A 20933-nucleotide genomic window follows, 5' to 3' on the forward strand; every position below is an offset into this window, starting at 1 on the left:
GCAAAAAAACCACATATCAATGTATGTAAGGTATTGGTTTATATTGGGGCCTCAATACGTAAGCCGGCAACTCACGTCAAGGGTCCTTACATTTTTGCCGGTCCTATTGCTAAACATTGAGTAAAAGCTCACAGACGCACAAAGAGGACTTAAAAATCCTCCCGAAAATTGATCAAAAAAATCACGGAGAAAAAAGCAGAGATGGTTACCTGCTGAAGCCTCCAAACAAATGCACCAGCAGGGCGCATCGGACCCGATTAATGATGGCAACAACACAGGTGCAAAAATACCGATGAAAGAACCACTTTCAATTTAGTATTGGTTGTTTGGCATTAGTGCACAAAAAAGATAAGCGATAATAGTCTGTATGTGGCATTGTTCACACAGGCAATGCAGAGCATCTGGTTTACAGCCTATTACTAACGCACATACAGGCGGGCCGCCCAGTGCTACAAAATGCATGCTGTGTGAATAGAGGCCTACAGTTTACAGAGCCATCTTGGTCCGACTGCGCCCTGCAAGATAAAGTGCAAAAAAAACACATATCAATGTATGTAAGGTATTGGTTTATATTGGGGCCTCAATACGTAAGCCGGCAACCCACATCAAGGGTCCTTACATTTTTGCCGGTCCTAACGCTAAACATTGAGTAAAAGCTCACAGACACAAAAAGAGGTCTTAAAAATCCTCCAGAAAATTGACAAAAAATCACAGAGAAAAAAGCAGAGAGGGTTACCTGCTGAAGCCTCCAAACAAATGCACCAGCAGTGCGCATTGGACCCGATTAATGATGGCAACAACACAGGTGCAAAAAATACCAATGAAACAACCACTTTCAATCGGACTAAGATGGCTCTGTAAACTGTAGGCCTCTATTCACACAGCATGCATTTTGTAGCAATGGGCGGCCCGCCTGTATGTGCGTTAGTAATAGGCTGTAAACCAGATGCTCTGCATTGCCTGTGTGAACAATGCCACATACAGACTATTATCGCTTATCTTTTTGTGCACTAATGCCAAACAACCAATACAATAATAGTTGTTGCCATCATTAATCGGGTCCGATGCGCCCTGCTGGTGCATTTGTTTGGGGGCTTCAGCAGGTAACCATCTCTGCTTTTTTCTCTGTAATTTTTTTGTGAATTTTTTGGAGGATTTATAAGTCCTCTTTGTGCGTTTGTGAGCTTTTACTTTTTAAATAAGGTATTAATAAATATATAACTTTTAATGGTTGACAATATCTTTATTCCACAAGGTTATCTGCACAAAATGTGCATAATCAGAACTGTCCAAAAACATTTCATTAAAAACATTTAATGTTTCTCAAAAGCAGGCTCATATATTTAATAAGGCAAAATGAAAAATAAAGAGCAAATGAGGTAACTCCAATCATAATTGCAAGATCTATAAATTTAGAGTAATGAGAAAGATTACAAGTTCCATCATATAGGTACACAAATCTGTGTAACAGCTAGGTATCAGATGTATTGGAGGCTATACTAACCATGAGCCATGTCTGCCGAACACCACACTGTCCAGTACACAGTTGAGGTCAAGTCTTTTGCTATATCTTATTCACGCTGCATACTATATTAATTATATGAGTCTTTTTTCTGCAGCAATTATTTATATTATCCTGTTGTTTGTGCGATGTTATACATGCTACTTGAATAAAGAAATTGGATTACATTACTTGGCATTCATGTACATTAACTTAATCATAAACTGTATTTTTAGGTATACATATATACATATGCTATTACAGCTCAAAATGTTTTAGTTTTATAAAGTTTTAAAGCATGAGAAAAACAGAAAAAAAAGATGTATAAATTAAATAAAATTTTCTAGATGTAATGAATATTATAAGGTGTGGGTATGTGCAAGTGTCTACTATGTGAAGAATAAGATACAATAAAAAATGAATTCAAACTAGAGATGAGTGGAACTGGATTCTATTCTAATTTTACAAAAAAATCGGCTTTTGCTAAAATGCAGATTTTGTTGTAATCTATTTCCTTGTGGATTCAGCACAATGGTGGACACTGGCTGACATTTTTCTGAAGCATAATGGGCTTTCAAAAGATTGAAAAGTTTTTTTAAAAATCGTTATACTTCCCTCACTGTTCACATCCTCTGCCTCTTTTCTAATCACCACATATCGTGTTCTTACCACAACTTCTGATCCCCCGCCGCATGTGGAGGAATCTTCGGGCCTCTCGCTCTGTGCTGGAGTTTTGGGTGTCATGGCGCTTGGGAGGGTTCTGCGCAGCGGCATGGGAGGTCAATGGTTTCATGATGTGACAACGTGTGTCGTTGACCTAATACGCAGATGTGCAGAACCTACCTGGGTGCTATGACGCCCGGAAGTCCAGCACTTTGTAAGAGGATTAAAGGTTTTAATGGGGATTAGAAGATGTGGAAAGGACCATAAGGGAGGAAGTGAATAGTGGAAAGGCAGGAGAGGTGAGAAAAGCGTGAGTATAACTACTTTTCCTATTATTTGCATTTTAAGTTTGCTATGCTCTGGGTTCTGGAGAGACCCTAGAGGATAATAAGGAATATTAAATTCACAGAGAATAGCTTCTTCACAAATCAAATTTCCCGGGAAAAAAATGCACAAACATGTGAGGTCAAATCTTGCTTTATCAGCTCATATTTAAACAAAACCACTTTTTGGTATCTTTTGAAATTGATTTAAATGAGTGAGTAAGCGGAAATATCCAAATAAGATTTATGAGCCAAATTAGAACAGTGAGGGCATGGATATTTTGTTTAAAGATCCAAAGCCATTGTTTTCGATTGACAATAATCATTACCATTGTGCCTCTAATTAAATTGACATGCTAAAAAGAATTGTATTGTCAGACATGCCCCATTGTGGTGATGGCCAAGAGGAAACAGGAATCTTTATCAGTCCTTAGCAGAATAATGACTGACCTTCCTCAATGTCAAACTTTAATCAATATTGTGACATAAACAATTGACATTCTTTCAAGAAAATCATTGCAAGTAAACTCTTCTTGTACAGTTGTCTACAATAATTTTGGATCCTCCATTTCAATATGTTGGAATGTTTCCTAAAATATTTGAAGGCATTATTATTGTTTTCAATTGTCTTATGAAAATAAGCTCAAACTTTCTGTGGGATAGACCTGACATCAGGGGCATAGCTAGAGCTTTTGCCGCCCGGGGCTGTTCCCGAGTTTGGCGCCCCCCCGGCTCAATACACACAAAGGTTACCAAAAAAAAAACAAGTTCTGCTTACCTGACCGCGCTCCTGCTCTCTCCACGCAGCTGAAGCGTGCACTCGCCGGCGACTGACAATGACATCAGACGCCGGCTACATGCACGCTGGGACTGACGTCAGCTGCCAGCCTCAGATTGGCTGGCGGCTGTTAACTATTGACGTGTGGGCGCGGGCCTGCACGTCAATAGCGTTAAACAGTTGCAGCCTGCAGCGCCGGCCACGGCCCGGTGACCCACCCCCGCATTGTGCCGCCCGGGGCGGCCCGCCCCCCCCGCACCCCCCTTCCTACGCCACTGCCTGACAAAACTTATACTGGTTAACAGAATAATGGCATTATGTTGATTTTGAAAGCTTTAAACTTCAGAGAAAACCATTGACTGTAAGGAAGTGAGCAAACAGGGATTGTTTTACCCTATCTGAGGGCGACATGATTTAGGGGTGCTGACACTGATTCCAGTGCATCTCTTGCTGGGCTGCTGGATGCATTTTTTTTATAAAATTACTATTTTATCTGTTGCATATCTATCAGTTATCTCAAAAGTGTATTTCCATCTCCAAAATCTTATCCCAATATGCAGTAGGTGTAATATTAAGAATATTACCAAATATCTATAATTAGAAATTAAGTATAATTCTTCTCATTCGCTATGTTGCTTTCCTAATGTAGGCTATTGCAGTAGCTTGGGTATCCATGGTTATGACCAATAACAGCTAACAAATTGTCGATATGAGTGGTCATAACCAGGTATGCCTAAGCTGCTTCAATGCCTGCACATGGGGTAAGTGACAGAGCAAATCAGAATAGCTATACTATATTTTTAATTGGAAGAATGTGCTAATATTATTACTATAATAACCTACTACATATTGATATAGGAGCTTGGAGATGGGAATACCCCTCTAATGTTCAGCTTGGCATAACCCCACCACCACTGATTGACAGCCATTTGCCAATGCAGTGTACACAAAAAGCTGCCAATCAGTGTTGTGGGCCTGGTTGGAATACCTGCCAGCAGAATTACTAGCCTTCTAGTGTTTGTCTTCTGCTGATAAAACATTGATTTTATAAAACTACACTAAGTAGCTCAGTAAGTGATACATTGCTGGAATCAGGGTGTCTGTCTCCACATCATGCTTCTCTAGTAAATACCTGGTGACATATTGCCTTTAAGTTTTTAATTATAGAAAAATATACAAGCATAAAGCATTTCTCAGCCAGCAGCTAGCCTGTCTAACCTCTGAGTAACTAATTTTTCTTCTTGTTCAGATGTTCAAGTAATTTTTGCCTTTTTTTCATGATGCATGGGGCTTCATTTGACAATGGTAAATTCACTCTCTTTGATTTTGCTGATATGGGTCGATATGCATAGAAAAATAAAGGAAATAAGAGTCTGTTTTTACCTTTTTTTTATTTTTCTTTTTATGGCCATAAAGAATTGCTAAAATACAGTTAGAAATGTGTTCCTTGTTCTGTCTGTGTCTGTGTCAGACTGTGTTGCTTAAATTCAGCTGTGTGCAGAGGTGGTGCAGAGCAAAAAAATCTAATTTTAGTTGCTAATACAGAGCTCCTAGCACACTATCTGAAAAACATGATTGGGAAAAGCGAGGTAGTGGTAAAAGGGGTATTAGGCTTGGAGTTCAAGGTGTATGCGGGGTAGGTGGTAATGTTTGGGAAAGCACTAGTGAACCAACAGTGTCATGTCCTGTCCAAAGAAAACTGACATTTTCTGTTACTGGATGTTGTATTTTTTAGTGTGCTGCATTGTTCTTGTGTAATTGCAGTCTGTAATATCTTTAGTAGGGGATTATGTGCCTGCTGCTGCTACAGATGTTAACACTAATTTGGGGAAATGTGAACAGTTCTGATTGGGTATCCATCTGCTGGGTTGGCTGTAGTGGAAGACATGTCGGTCCCTGTTATACTATTTCTACTGTGGTGAAATTGATGCCACTTTGTTGGTCTCTGCCACTACTTTTTGGAAATGTGAATACTCCTGGTCAGTGGTAAATCTGCTGGGTTGAGTGTAGTGGAAGACCTGTCGGTTCTTATTTGACTATTTCTACTGTGATGAAATTGATGTTACTTTGCTGGTGTCTGCCAATAAATTTTTGGAAATGTGCAGACTTTTCATTGGGTCTCCTTCATGTGTGTTGCCCATAGCAGTAGGCTTCCGATACCAGCAGTCCTCCACTACCTTTGATTCAACTACCCGTGTTACTATCCTTACATTTTTCTGAAAATAGTAATCTATGAAACTGATATTTGTGCCACCTGAGTGTGACTGAGCATCAATTTCAATATTTTTTTCGTTATCACTTATATAGCGCCAATAATTCAACATTCGGTTAACAGACATTTAAAGACAATACTGGCACTAGCACCATTGGGACTCACAATCTATCTGTATGTTTTCGGAGTGTGGGTAGAAAAATAGGTACTGGGAGGAAACCCTCGCAAACAACGGGAGAACATACAAATTCTTTGCAGATGCTCTCCATGGTGGGGTTGGAACACAGTACTCCAGCGTTGCAAGGCTGCTAATGTTTTTGCATTGATGATTCAGTGTTCATGGGGTTGGAAGCCTATCACTGCGATGCAAACTGTGTGCCTCACTGCTGTCTTGTGAAAAACCACTGTCAAGATTGTCTTCAAGCATGTTTTGATACTGCAGCATGGGCATATCCCTTTCCAGGGGGAAAAGCAACTGGCAAAATTTACTTTTGTGTTTGGATAGAACACACTGGCTACCCAGTAGTCAGTGCTTTTTTGAATCATAACTATACAGGTAACAATCATGCTGCATATAGTGCTGCAAAAAGGCGCTCATGAGTCGTCTCTTTCATAAGATCCAACGCTACAGTGTGTTGGTGGTGGGATAACACTCAAGCTTTGTTCCTCCATCCTCTCCCAGCAAATCTGAGCAACAGAGAAGGAATCATTATCGTCTTCATCTCCTAACTATTGTGCATCCATCACCTCTTTCTTCTTGTCTTTATCATGGTACTTCTTTATTTGTTCCTCCCATGGCAACTGCCTGTGAGACGACAGTTGATCTTATAGATGTTGCTAACCCTAAAGGCATCTGCCTCTGCTTCCTCTTCTTCCCTTGAGACTACCACCACCTTCTCACCCAGACTATTTAAAGTGTGCTTCGTCATGTAGATGACAGTAATAGTGTTGCTCATGAAGGCACCGTCACTATTATGCTAACTATCTTAGTAGCCATTTTGAAAATATGCAGAAGGGTGAAAAGGTCCTTCATCTGTGCCCACTACTGAACTGTGAATTGCACCACGTCCACACTGCATTGTGCCAGGCTATGCAAAATTCGTACTGTACACGGTCCCGGCTCTGCTGCCACAGTTGCTGCAACATGTGCAGAGTTGCATTCCACGGTGTGGTCACATCGCATATCAACCGATTAACCAGTAGTCAGAAAGATCTCTATACCAACTTAACTGGAATGATGGCAATGAGCACAAAAATACAGTGGTTTCTGCAACACTGCATCTAGGCTGAGACAGTGGCATAGGAAGTACAGCACAATCAGGTTGAGGATGCGAGCCATGCAAGGCACGGGTGTGAGGTGCTTTTGTGGCTTTGCTAATAGTTTAGTGATAGGACTCGCAAGTGTGGGGACCCTTGACGTGGGTTGCGAGCTTGTGGATTTTTGGCCAAAATATCGTCCAATACCTCAATATTTTGATGTATTTGTCCACTTTATTTTTCAGGGTGCAGCCAAGCCCAGCACATTTGGTTTTGTATACAGGAGTGTTCACACTGAGATGCATTGAGAGAGTGTTGGCCAGCCCACCTAAGTAAATAGTAGGGGCGTGACTCATAGGCTGAGATCCAGACACTATGCAATTTCTTAATATGAACAGTGTCCTATACAGGCCTTTATTGTGCAACTGTATACTAAGCAGTAACCCCCTCCATTAATGGGTAGGTGGTGAGAGGCTGTCTATTTAGTATTTTGCACCTGTGTTGCCAACATCTTGCTATATGGGCTGGCTACATCCTGTAGTGCATTTGTTCAAATACCTGGGCAGGTAAGCTGTGCTGTGCCAGGATTTTAGTCCTCTTTTATAGCATTGCTATTAGCATAGTCGTGGGTGCCAGCCAAGTCCAGACCTAGATGATGATGGTCAAGCATTGAAGATCAGAGCTACGCCGGTCAAGCTTCAGACATCACTCATCAATGGTCAAGCACCAAAGGCCAAAACTACGCTGGTCAAGGTTCCCGACCTAGACAATGGCCATCAAGCCTAAGACGAAATCCCACCCATATGGACCGAGGAGACACTCGTTGATGATCAAGCACTGAAGAGGTCCTCTGTTATGATCCGGTGGTAGGATCACCAAACTGACCTGATAGGTAAACGAGAATATTAGGACGAGCTCTGGGGATGTGGAAACTATACTGACCGCAACACTGAACCTATCCAATACACACTAAAGGCAGCCGTGGAGTGTTACCTAAAAACCTAGATGCCTCGTCACAGCCTGAGGAACTGACTACCCCTAGAGAGAAAGCCAAGCCTCACTTGCCTCAGAGAAATGACCCCAAAGTTTAGACAGCCCCCACAAATAATAACGGTGAGTTAAGGGGAAAATACAAACGTAGTAATGAAAAACAGGTTTAAGCAAATGAGGCCCGCTAAAGCTAAATAGACTGAAGATAGCAAGGGATCTGTGCGGTCAGTACAAAAACTATCAAAAACTATCCACGCAGAAAATACAAGAACCCCCACAATGACTCACGATGTGAGGGGCGCACTCTGCACCCCAGAACTTCCAGCAAGCAAAAAATCACATATAAGCAAGCTGGACTGAACTCATCATATAATGAAACATATTTTCAAGAGAAAAATGAGCAAACATGACCTAGCAAGGCTTAGCTTCTCCGGATGGAGACAGGTCACAAGGAAGTCCAGAGAGATCAGAACCAGTACTGAATACAATGACAGCAGGCAACAAACAAAGGTGCAGGTGGAGTTAAATAGGAACCAGCAAAGCAGGAAATGAGGCAGCTGAGCCCATCTCCAGACCCGCAGTATCGCTAAAGGCCACCAGAGGGAGCCCAGACGGAATTCACAACAGTACCCCCCCCTTGAGGAGGGGTCACCGAACCCTCACCAGAGCCCCCAGGCCGATCAGGACGAGCCGAATGAAAGGCACGAACCAAATCGGCCGCATGGACATCAGAGGCGACAACCCAGGAATTATCCTCCTGACCATAGCCCTTCCATTTAACTAAGTATTGAAGCCTTCGTCTCGAAACACGAGAATCCAAGATCTTCTCCACCACATACTCCAATTCTCCCTCGACCAAGACGGGAGCAGGAGGATCAACAGAAGGAACCACAGGCACCACATATCTCCGCAACAATGACCTATGGAACACATTGTGAATGGCAAATGATGCTGGGAGGTCCAAACGAAATGACACAGGGTTGAGGATTTCCAAAATCTTATAAGGACCGATGAAACGAGGCTTGAACTTAGGAGAGGAAACCTTCATCGGAACATAACGAGACGACAACCACACCAAATCCCCCACACGAAGTCGGGGCCCCACACAGTGACGGCGGTTAGCAAAGCGCTGAGCCTTCTCTTGTGACAACGTCAAATTGTCCACCACGTGGTTCCAAATCTGCTGCAACCTATCCACCACAGAATCCACCCCAGGACAGTCAGAAGGCTCAACCTGACCTGAGGAAAAATGAGGATGAAAACCAGAATTGCAAAAAAAAGGCGAAACCAAAGTAGCAGAACTAGCCCGATTATTGAGGGCGAACTCATCCAATGGCAAAAAAGTCACCCAGTCATCCTTATCAGCAGAAACAAAACATCTCAGATAAGTCTCCAAGGTCTGATTAGTACGTTCGGTTTGGCCATTTGTCTGAGGATGGAAGGCCGATGAAAAAGATAATTCAATGCCCATCTTAGCACAAAAGGACCGCCAAAACCTGGACACAAACTGGGATCCTCTATCAGACACAATATTCTCAGGAATACCATGCAAATGAACCACATTCTGAAAAAACAGTGGAACCAAATCAGAGGAGGAAGGCAGCTTAGGCAAGGGCACCAAATGGACCATTTTAGAAAAACGATCACAAACCACCCAGATAACAGACATCTTCTGAGAGACTGGAAGATCCGAAATAAAATCCATGGAAATATGCGTCCAGGGCCTCTTCGGGACAGGCAAAGGCAAAAGCAAACCACTGGCACGAGAACAGCAAGGCTTGGCCCGAGCACAAATCCCACAGGACTGCACAAAGGAACGCACATCCCGCGACAAGGAAGGCCACCAAAAGGACCTAGCCACCAAATCCCTGGTACCAAAAATCCCAGGGTGACCTGCCAACACCGAAGAATGAACCTCGGAAATGACTCTACTGGTCCATCTATCCGGGACAAACAGTCTCTCCGGTAGACAATGATCAGGTCTATTGGCCTGAAATTCCTGCAGTACCCGTCGTAAATCAGGGGAGATGGCAGACAAAATCACCCCTTCTCTGAGGACACCAGCCGGTTCAGAAACTCCCGGAGAGTCAGGCACAAAGCTTCTAGAAAGAGCATCAGCCTTCACGTTCTTCGAACCCGGAAGGTAAGAAACCACAAAATTGAAACGGGAGAAAAACAGCGACCATCGAGCCTGTCTAGGATTTAGCCGTTTAGCAGACTCGAGATAAGTCAAATTCTTGTGATCAGTCAAGACCACCACACGATGTTTGGCTCCCTCAAGCCAATGTCGCCACTCCTCAAATTCCCACTTCATTGCCAACAACTCCCGATTACCAACATCATAATTCCGCTCGGCAGGCGAAAACTTTCTTGAAAAGAAAGCACATGGCCTCATCACAGAACCATCAGAGTTTCTCTGTGACAAGACAGCCCCTGCTCCAATCTCAGAAGCATCAACCTCGACCTGGAATGGTAGAGAGACATCCGGCTGACGCAAGACAGGAGCTGAAGAGAACCGACATTTGAGCTCCTGAAAGGCCTCCATGGCCGCAGGAGACCAATTCGTCACATCAGAACCCTTCTTAGTCAAATCCGTCAAAGGCTTAACCACACTGGAAAAATTAGTGATGAAGCAACGGTAAAAATTAGCAAAACCCAAGAACTTCTGAAGACTTTTTACCGATGTAGGTTGAGTCCAGTCATGAATAGCCTGGACCTTGACTGGATCCATCTCAATGGTAGAAGGAGAAAAAATAAAGCCCAAAAAGGAAACCTTCTGGACTCCGAAGAGACATTTAGAGCCCTTCACAAACAAGGCATTGGCTCGCAGGACCCGAAATACCATCCGGACCTGCTTCACATGAGATTCCCAATCATCAGAAAAGACCAAAATATCATCCAGGTACACAATCATAAACCTATCCAGATACTCTCGGAAGATGTCGTGCATGAAGGACTGGAACACAGAAGGGGCATTAGAAAGCCCAAAAGGCATCACCAAGTACTCAAAATGGCCTTCGGGCGTATTAAATGCTGTTTTCCTTTCATCGCCCTGCTTTATACGCACAAGATTATACGCTCCACGAAGATCTATCTTGGTGAACCAACTGGCCCCCCTAATCCGAGCAAACAGATCGGACAACAGTGGCAAAGGATACTGAAATTTGACCGTGATGTTATTTAGAAGGCGATAATCTATACAGGGTCTTAGAGAACCATCCTTCTTGGCCACAAAAAAGAACCCCGCACCCAAAGGGGACGAGGACGGGCGAATATGCCCCTTCTCCAAAGACTCCTTGATATAACTCCGCATAGCGGCATGTTCTGGTACAGACAAATTAAAAAGTCGTCCCTTAGGGAACTTACTACCAGGAATCAAATTTATGGCGCAATCACAATCCCTATGAGGAGGTAGGGCACTGGACTTGGGCTCATCAAATACATCCTGGTAGTCCGACAAAAATTCAGGGACTTCAGAAGGAGTAGAAGAAGCAATTGACACCAAAGGAGCATCGCCATGAATCCCCTGGCAACCCCAACTTGACACAGACATTGCTTTCCAATCCAGGACTGGATTATGAGCCTGCAGCCATGGCAGACCCAACACGACCACATCATGCAAATTATGTAACACAAGAAAGCGAATCACCTCCTGATGTGCAGGAGTCATGCACATAGTCATTTGAGCCCAGTACTGAGGTTTATTCTTGGCCAATGGCATGGCATTAATTCCCTTTAGTGGAATAGGGAATTGCAAAGGCTCCAAGACAAAACCACAGCGCCTGGCAAAAGACAAATCCATCAAATTCAGGGCGGCACCTGAATCCACAAAAGCCATAACTGAGTAGGATGACAGAGAGCAAATTAAAGTAACAGACAAAATGAATTTAGGTTGTACAGTACCAATGGTGACAGACCTAGCGAAGTTTTTTGTGCGCTTAGAACAATCTGAGATAACATGAGCAGAATCACCACAGTAAAAGCACAACCCATTCTGACGTCTGTGATTTTGCCATTCAATTCTGGTCAGAATCCTGTCACATTGCATAGACTCAGGCTTCTGCTCAGAAAATACCGCCAGATGGTGCACTGGTTTGCGCTCCCGCAAACGCCGATCAATCTGAATGGCCAAAGACATTGACTCACTCAGACCCGCAGGCGTGGGGAACCCCACCATAACATCCTTAATGGCTTCAGAAAGACCCTTTCTGAAAATCGCTGCCAGGGCACACTCATTCCATTGAGTGAGCATAGACCATTTCCTAAACTTCTGACAGTAAACCTCTGCTTCATCCTGACCCTGACACAAAGCCAGCAAGATTTTCTCTGCCTGATCCACAGAATTAGGTTCATCATAAAGCAAACCCAGCACCAGAAAAAACGCATCTACATTACGCAATGCAGGATCTCCTGGCGCCAGGGCGAATGCCCAATCTTGAGGGTCGCCATGCAACAAAGAAATAATAATTTTATCTTGCTGAACCGGATCACCAGAGGAATGAGGTCTCAGAGAAAGAAATAATTTGCAATCATTTTTAAAGTTCAAAAACCTAGATCTGTCTCCGGAGAACAACTCAGGAATAGGTATCTTAGGCTCTGACATAGGACTGCGAACTACATAATCCTGAATGTCTTGTACTCTAGCAGTGAGATGATCCACACTAGAAGACAGACTCTGAAGGTCCATAGCTGCAGCTGAATTCTGAACCACCCAGAGATTAAGGGGAGGAGAGAGGCAAGACACACTGCAGAAAAAAAAAAAAAAAATGAACTCAGGATTTCTCTTATCCCTCTTTTGCGATGCATTAACTCTTTATTGGCCTGCTGTACTGTTATGATCCGGTGGTAGGATCACCAAACTGATCTGATAGGTAAACGAGAATATTAGGACGAGCTCTGGGGATGTGGAAACTATACTGACCGCAACACTGAACCTATCCAATACACACTAAAGGCAGCCGTGGAGTGTTACCTAAAAACCTAGATGCCTCGTCACAGCCTGAGGAACTGACTACCCCTAGAGAGAAAGCCAAGCCTCACTTGCCTCAGAGAAATGACCCCAAAGTTTAGACAGCCCCCACAAATAATAACGGTGAGTTAAGGGGAGAATACAAACGTAGTAATGAAAAACAGGTTTAAGCAAATGAGGCCCGCTAAAGCTAAATAGACTGAAGATAGCAAGGGATCTGTGCAGTCAGTACAAAAACTATCAAAAACTATCCATGCAGAAAATACAAGAACCCCCACACCGACTCACGATGTGAGGGGCGCACTCTGCACCCCAGAAATTTCAGCAAGCAAAAAATCACATATAAGCAAGCTGGACTGAACTCATCATATAATGAAACATATTTTCAAGAGAAAAATGAGCAAACATGAACTAGCAAGACTTAGCTTCTCCGGATGGAGACAGGTCACAAGGAAGTCCAGAGAGATCAGAACCAGTACTGAATACAACGACAGCAGGCAACAAACAAAAGTTGCAGGTGGAGTTAAATAGGAACCAGCAAAGCAGGAAATGAGGCAGCTGAGCCCATCTCCAGAACCGCAGTATCGCTAAAGGCCACCAGAGGGAGCCCAGACGGAATTCACAACAGTCCTCACAATACCTGACCAGAGAATCCAGCCTGTGCAAGTCATCATAGGAGACATGTGAGATGTGTCACCATTTCTAGAATGGGGAGAGCTGCAGACCTGACTGGCTCTGGCTGAGGCTAGAGCGGCCCACAGAGCATTGATAGGCTTTGTAAGGAAAACGTGCTGCTCATGATATGGAGCAACGGCCCTCCTCAAGGCACAGAAAGCTGCAGAAACTTATAATGATTGTTCATGCCCAATACTGGGCTTGCTCCTGTACACTTGGAGATGATTCCAGAGTTTCTTATTGTATACTAACTCATACCTCTGTTGCATAATTGTTGGTCAAATACTCTGTAAATATTGTCTTTTTGTGATTTGGCAATTTCAGTATCTCTGCTTTCATTTTATATTGTTAATGAACTAAATACATTTTTGTTTCCACCTGGTGCCTCTGCTTGGGCATCTCGTCCCCTACTTACATGGCAATGACATCTTATGTATTATTATGCCTTGTACAGTGGTGGTTGGTCCCTGGTCATCAGAAATCAGCAGTTCCCAGCGGAGCACAGTTTTTACGGCAGACTCATTTTCCATCTCGAGAGTCACTAGGTATGTCTCTCTCTTCTGTATGCTCTTATGGTCAGTGAGTTTCTCGCTTTCTCCTATAGAGTGTAAGCTGTTATCATCATCATGGTCCTCTCTCTCCTGTAGAATGTATAGCCTTATAGTCAGTGGGGTTCTCTCTTTTTTGCCTGCAGTATGTAAGCTCTTATGGATAGTGAGATTCTTACTCTCTCCCAACATGTTTTTTCTGAACAATTAAAAGCTTTCTAATTTTGAAATTCTAGCAAATTTATTCACCACAAATTGAAATTTTTGGGAAAATTCAGTGAAGTTTGCAAATATTAATTTCAAAAGATCCCCTTGTTTCTATTCTTTGCTATATCTTTAACAGCGGGGGGAATTAACTGCTGCTAGGCAACAGTACACTTATCCTTCAATCTCTTAGGAGGTGCTGGTCAGTCTTTTTTTATGTAGCATACATTTGGAATTGGTCATTTCCTCAATGTTTGGCTGAGCACTCTTCCTATTAGTCTAAGGATGTTTTTAATTATTGCTGGATCCTACTTTTCATTTAAAATTGTATGTATTTTTGCCTGGGAGGAGGTAAGCTTGATAAAAGTTAAGTTAGGGTCCCATTAAAGAAAGGTATGCTTTTTCCTAGCTGGTGGGCATACACAAACTGGCTAAATTGTGCTCTAAGTACCTCAATTTTATAAGTAAACTAGCTGAAGTGCCCGGCGTTGCTCAGGCATAGCAACTAACTGTGGTTAATTATAGTGATATAGAAGGGTTAATGTTTTGACTTTAATTGTCTTTTGCCTTTAATTGCTGAAATGTGCTTAGTCATGATGCAGTAGTCTGGTAGGCTCCTCTTCAAGGATTTTATACTTCTTATCATATATGTTCTCAATAGTCAGCCACAGCTTGTTCTGGGTACGTGAGAAATAAAGGTCAGCATGACCCGGGGCAATAAGGGGGGGCTGCATGAGTTACATTTGTTGTAAATGGTATAAAATACTGCCTCTTGCTGCATTACATCAGATAAAAGTGACTTTGCTCACAGAACGTGCTTTTCTCCAAGCGCTTGTAAATGAAGGGCGTAACCTCTTGATTTGGCCTTACTGGTGATCTGGCATGCCTGACATTGGGTCAGAATGCAAACAGCTACAACAGTTTTGCCACCTGAATGGGGGCCGTGGTAACCAGCCTATTCAGAATCCGTATGTGGGAGCTTCCTGGGAGATTGGACATGCAAAACACAGCTGCAGCAAGGTGAGAAATTGTATTCTTACACTTTGTTTTGCACTTGCAATCTCTTCTGGATTTCCCCATATCTCTGGATAAAGGCTGCGAACACGGTTCAAAGAACCTACATCACTAGTGAGTTTTGTGTTTTGTCTGTTTATGTCCATATGAGAGTTGAATAATAGAGTAATAAGATGATAATTGTTATCTGTATTTTCTGTCAATATACTAACTGGTTGTGAAGTGTGAAGCACAGAGCTGGGATAGACTCTGCAGTGTTGTTATTTTGGTCATTTTGGATTGGCAGTACATTATATGAAGCTGTATTTTGTATAGGGCTGTGGTTTTTGTTGTTTGGCCTTAAGTGCTTTCAGAGTGTGTTAATTCCAAAGTACAAAATCGGCAGGCTGTGTGAACCTTGCATGTATGTCTATGAAAGTGAAAGGAAAGAAAAAAAAAAAAACAATCCCTGAATGAGCACGTATGAATGAACGATCATATAAGTATCGTTACTTATCCAATTGTTGCTGAGGGTCCAGGACGGATAAGTTGTGGATATTTTTAATGTACATTTAATTTACATCTTAGATTCAGTGTTATATATGGTTTTACATTGGATAGGTTTCTATATGTGCTTTGGCCGAACATGGTCAGAATCAGCTTATTCAAATTGTGCAGTAATCTGCTTGTATAGAGAAACTGTTTTTGATTCTGAGAGGATGAATGCTTTGTAGAGATTAAGTCTGAAAACTGCTGTATTCTGTTTCTGTGTGAAAGACACTAAATTTCTAAAATTCTGATGGGACGGGCAGCTGCGCGATTGCTTTCTCCTTCTGTGTGGATTGATGCTGTGAGTCCTTATCTTCCCTGAGTGCCAGAGGAAGGAGGGGCATGTAGCTGCACTCAAGATTCTCTTAATATTCTGTCCTTGGTGTAGTTTGCGCAGGGAGATTTGTGCTTAAAACCATAGTACTGTATTGAAGTAGAATAGAAATATTGTAAGTTGAACGTTGAAAGTAAAAGAACTGTGCCTATTTTAGAGGAAATTTGTGAAAGATTGTTTGGTTATCAGTGTGATTGAAAGATTGGTAAAAAGATTCACCTGCTTCAAGTTGAGTGATTGATATATAGCAAAGCGAGGATTAACGGAACAGGTAGCCAACTGCACTGCTGATGTAGTAGGTGAGAGGCCTAACACATCAGAGCCTTCTTGCTACAGTCAGCTGTTTTTTTGTTACGGGTCAGAGGTGGTTTAGCCTTCCCATTCCATGGAGCTGAGCTAGTGAGTTAGAGGCCTAACACACCAGGGCCTTCTTTTTCTAGTCAGCTGATCTAACGGGTGAGAGGTGGTTTAGCCTTCCCGGTAAATCTCGACACTCGCTCTGACTTGCCACATGTGGCCGCCCGTAGATAAGGTATGGCACAATAAAAAGGGCATTTGCAGAATAAAGGCGAGCTGTCTGAAGAATAAGTTGAAGCCATGGGCAACTTGTTCTGTGTGCAGTCAAGGCCCCAATGGGATCCAGAACCGCTATGCAGATTGTAAAAGACAGAGAAGGAAAGGAAGCAGTGAAAGATGTGGGACCAATATTGAAAAAGGCTAACATGCCAGAGTATGGATGTTTGGATGTACCAAAAAGGCACAGACAAGGGAGAAAAATAGCAAGTGAATAAATGGTGTCAGAGAGTGCAGCAGTATGGAAGTAAGGTGTATTATGAATGTTTTGATGCACAAAAGTCGGACTATGACCGACACATTACTGCTACCGTCATACCTTTGTATAACCAGAGACCCAGACAAGACAGATGGACTTGTAAACACTGTGGTCAGACAAACCTAGGCTGGAGAAATACTTGTATGATCTGTGCTGCAACCCGACCTAAGTGAATTGCACCTAATCCTGTCCAGACAAGATCACATGTAGTGACATAAGAAGCTGACACAGGAGTGTGGTTAGTGGGTATTGGGGACATTGACTTTTTGGGAGTAAGCTGACAGTAATCCTTTTGGGATGGAAGCTGTAGAACAGCATGTCACCCCCACTGATCATCCCGTCATCTCCACCACCAGACGCACTACCAGAGAACCAACCACATCAGGACCAAGAAGGGTGGGTAGGGTAAGACAGATGCAGGAGTATTATCCCTTGAGGCCCTCTGACTAGCTAGCTATGCTAAAACAATTGGCTGACCCAGAGAACCAACCTTTTCCACTTTCCAGACAAATAAAGACAATATGACGGACGTATAAGTGCACCTGGGCAGACCTAGAGAGTTTGGTGAGCACAAAAGCAGGTGACGTACTACGACGCAAATTAAGACTTTTGTAGATGTGACAAAAGGAGAGATTGTAGAGATGTACTTTGGACGGTTACAGTTGAGATGGGCAGACATGGGGTACAGTCCAATAAACCCACTTGATGTTAAAATATTGGTAAATGCATTTATTGACGGTATGAACAAAGGCTTGCGAGTTTCAGTACAGACAGCCAGACCTGAATGGAGAAATGTCGATCCAAAAGCCCTCCTGAAGGTTGCTATAGGAGTTGAACAAACTAGGACAATAAGACGACCTGTCATGTACAGTGGGGCAAAAAAGTATTTAGTCATTCAGCAATAGTGCAAGTTCCACCACTTAAAAAGATGAGAGGCGTCTGTAATTTACATCATAGGTAGACCTCAACTATGGGAGACAAACTGAGAAATAAAAATCCAGAAAATCACATTGTCTGTTTTTTTATCATTTTATTTGCATATTATGGTGGAAAATAAGTATTTGGTCAGAAACAAACAATCAAGATTTCTGGCTCTCGCAGACCTGTAACTTCTTCTTTAAGAGTCTCCTCTTTCCTCCACTCATTACCTGTAGTAATGGCACCTGTTTAAACTTGTTATCAGTATAAAAAGACACCTGTGCACACCCTCAAACAGTCTGACTCCAAACTCCACTATGGTGAAGACCAAAGAGCTGTCAAAGGACACCAGAAACAAAATTGTAGCCCTGCACCAGGCTGGGAAGACTGAATCTGCAATAGCCAACCAGCTTGGAGTGAAGAAATCAACAGTGGGAGCAATAATTAGAAAATGGAAGACATTCAAGACCACTGATAATCTCCCTCGATCTGGGGCTCCACGCAAAATCCCACCCCGTGGGGTCAGAATGATCACAAGAACGGTGAGCAAAAATCCCAGAACCACGCGGGGGGACCTAGTGAATGAACTGCAGAGAGCTGGGACCAATGTAACAAGGCCTACCATAAGTAACACACTACGCCACCATGGACTCAGATCCTGCAGTGCCAGACGTGTCCCACTGCTTAAGCCAGTACATGTCCGGGCCCGTCTGAAGTTTGCTAGAGAGCATTTGGATGATCCAGAGGAGTTTGGGGAGAATGTCCTATGGTCTGATGAAACCAAACTGGAACTGTTTGGTAGAAACACAACTTGTCGTGTTTGGAGGAAAAAGAATACTGAGTTGCATCCATCCAACACCATACCTACTGTAAAGCATGGTGGTGGAAACATCATGCTTTGGGGCTATTTCTCTGCAAAGGGGCCAGGATGACTGATCCGGGTACATGAAAGAATGAATGGGGCCATGTATCGTGAGATTTTGCATGCAAACCTCCTTCCATCAGCAAGGGCATTGAAGATGAAATGTGGCTGGGTCTTTCAACATGACAATGATCCAAAGCACACCGCCAGGGCAACGAAGGAGTGGCTTCGTAAGAAGCATTTCAAGGTCCTGGAGTGGCCTAGCCAGTCTCCAGATCTCAACCCTATAGAAAACCTTTGGAGGGAGTTGAAAGTCCGTGTTGCCAAGCGAAAAGCCCAAAACATCACTGCTCTAGAGGAGATCTGCATGGAGGAATGGGCCAACATACCAACAACAGTGTGTGGCAACCTTGTGAAGACTTACAGAAAACGTTTGACCTCTGTCATTGCCAACAAAGGATATATTACAAAGTATTGAGATGAAATTTTGTTTCTGACCAAATACTTATTTTCCACCATAATATGCAAATAAAATGATAAAAAACAGACAATGTGATTTTCTGGATTTTTTTTTCTCAGTTTGTCTCCCATAGTTGAGGTCTACCTATGATGTAAATTACAGACACCTCTCATCTTTTTAAGTGGTGGAACTTGCACTATTGCTGAATGACTAAATACTTTTTTGCCCCACTGTATGCTGGAATACAAGGAAAACAGTAGAGACGTAGTAAGGGACCTAAGGACTTAGAAACAGTGAAGAGCTGGAATTGTGGAAAAAATGGACACTAAGCCAACCACTGCAAAAACCCTACAGAGTAGACTAAGCAGACCAATCTCCAACTCCTTCACCTTCAGACTAGGAAACTACCAACCCAGTGACAAAAGTGTACCCTGTTCTTGTCTCCTCCGGACCTGGTCTTGCCTTGATGGCCTGTTATGATCTGGTGGCCTAAGAGCAGCATGGAGAAGGTGGTACCTGTACTGACCGCAGACCCTGAACTTAACACCGCAACTAGAAGTAGCCGTGGAATGTACCTATCACTCCCTAGACATCTCGACACAGCCGGAGGACTAATTACCCCTAGAGATAGAAAAGTGAAAACTATCTTGCCTCAGAGAAAATTCCCAAAGGATAGCCAGCCCCCCACAAATATTGACTGTGAGAGGAGAGGGAAAAAACATACACAGACTGAAATCAGAATTTAGCAAAGGAGGCCACTTCTAGCTAAATAGAAAGGATAGGACAGAGTACTATGCGGTCAGTATTAAAACACTAGAAAATATCCACCACAGAAAATACAAAAATCTCCACAGCTTACTAAAGATATGGAGGGTATATCTGCATCTCCAGAGATACCAGCTTGGCTAAACAAATCCTTATTCAGACCAAGCTGGACAAGACAAAAACATGGAAAAGAACTGAACAATAAGGCCACAGCATGTGGACAGCAAAAATCAAGGCAAGAACTTATCTTTGTTGAAAGGAACAGCAAAGCAGGAGAGAGCAGGCAAGGATGTGAATCCTCCAGGAACAATGGACAACTGGCACTGACTGAAGGGTCAAGCAAGGCTAAATAGCCCAGTCAGGATTGCAAAAACTTGACACACCTGATGAATGCTGCGATCCAGAGACAGCAGCACTACCACTTATAACCACCGGAGGGAGCCCAAGAGCAGAATTCACAACAATGACCACCATAACAATGCCGGAAGGGAAAGAGAAAGAATTCTTGATTGACACTGGGGCAGCCAGAACTGTGGTACACAAAGACTTGATAATGCCAGACATGATTACTGACGAGGCTGTGGAATGTGTGTGGGTAGAGGGACAAGTGACTGAAGCCCCTATGACTAAACTAATAAGACTAGAATCACAAGACAGCCAAGAGGTGCTTACAAAACTTATTGGTAGTGACAATACCCCTACGAATTTGCTGGGAGCAGAGTTGAGTGCTGTCTAGGCCACCATACAGTACTCTCCTGAGGGTATTACAGTCACAAGTCCCCTTTCATATAAACACTTGGGGCAGAGGGACGCCAGGGTCTTCCACGTGCACATTATACCACAGGTAAATCATGCCCTATTATAGTTACACTTAATTCCATTCATTTGCCAGTTTAGTAGTTTTCCTTACACAAGATGGTATAGTTACAGTGGATTTCTAGGTTGTCTTCATATGATATATAGTTTTTTAGCCATTCATTATATTGGCTCAAACCATTAGTCACTGTTTATTTGTCTTTTCCACTTCTTATACCTTATCGCAAGCAACTGGCATTGATATTTGGTATTTTTCAAATCCCTTCTTTTTGTATTTGAACCTG

This window comes from Ranitomeya variabilis, chromosome 5 (genome assembly GCF_051348905.1).
Source record: "Ranitomeya variabilis isolate aRanVar5 chromosome 5, aRanVar5.hap1, whole genome shotgun sequence".
NCBI classification, from domain to species: domain Eukaryota; kingdom Metazoa; phylum Chordata; class Amphibia; order Anura; family Dendrobatidae; genus Ranitomeya; species Ranitomeya variabilis.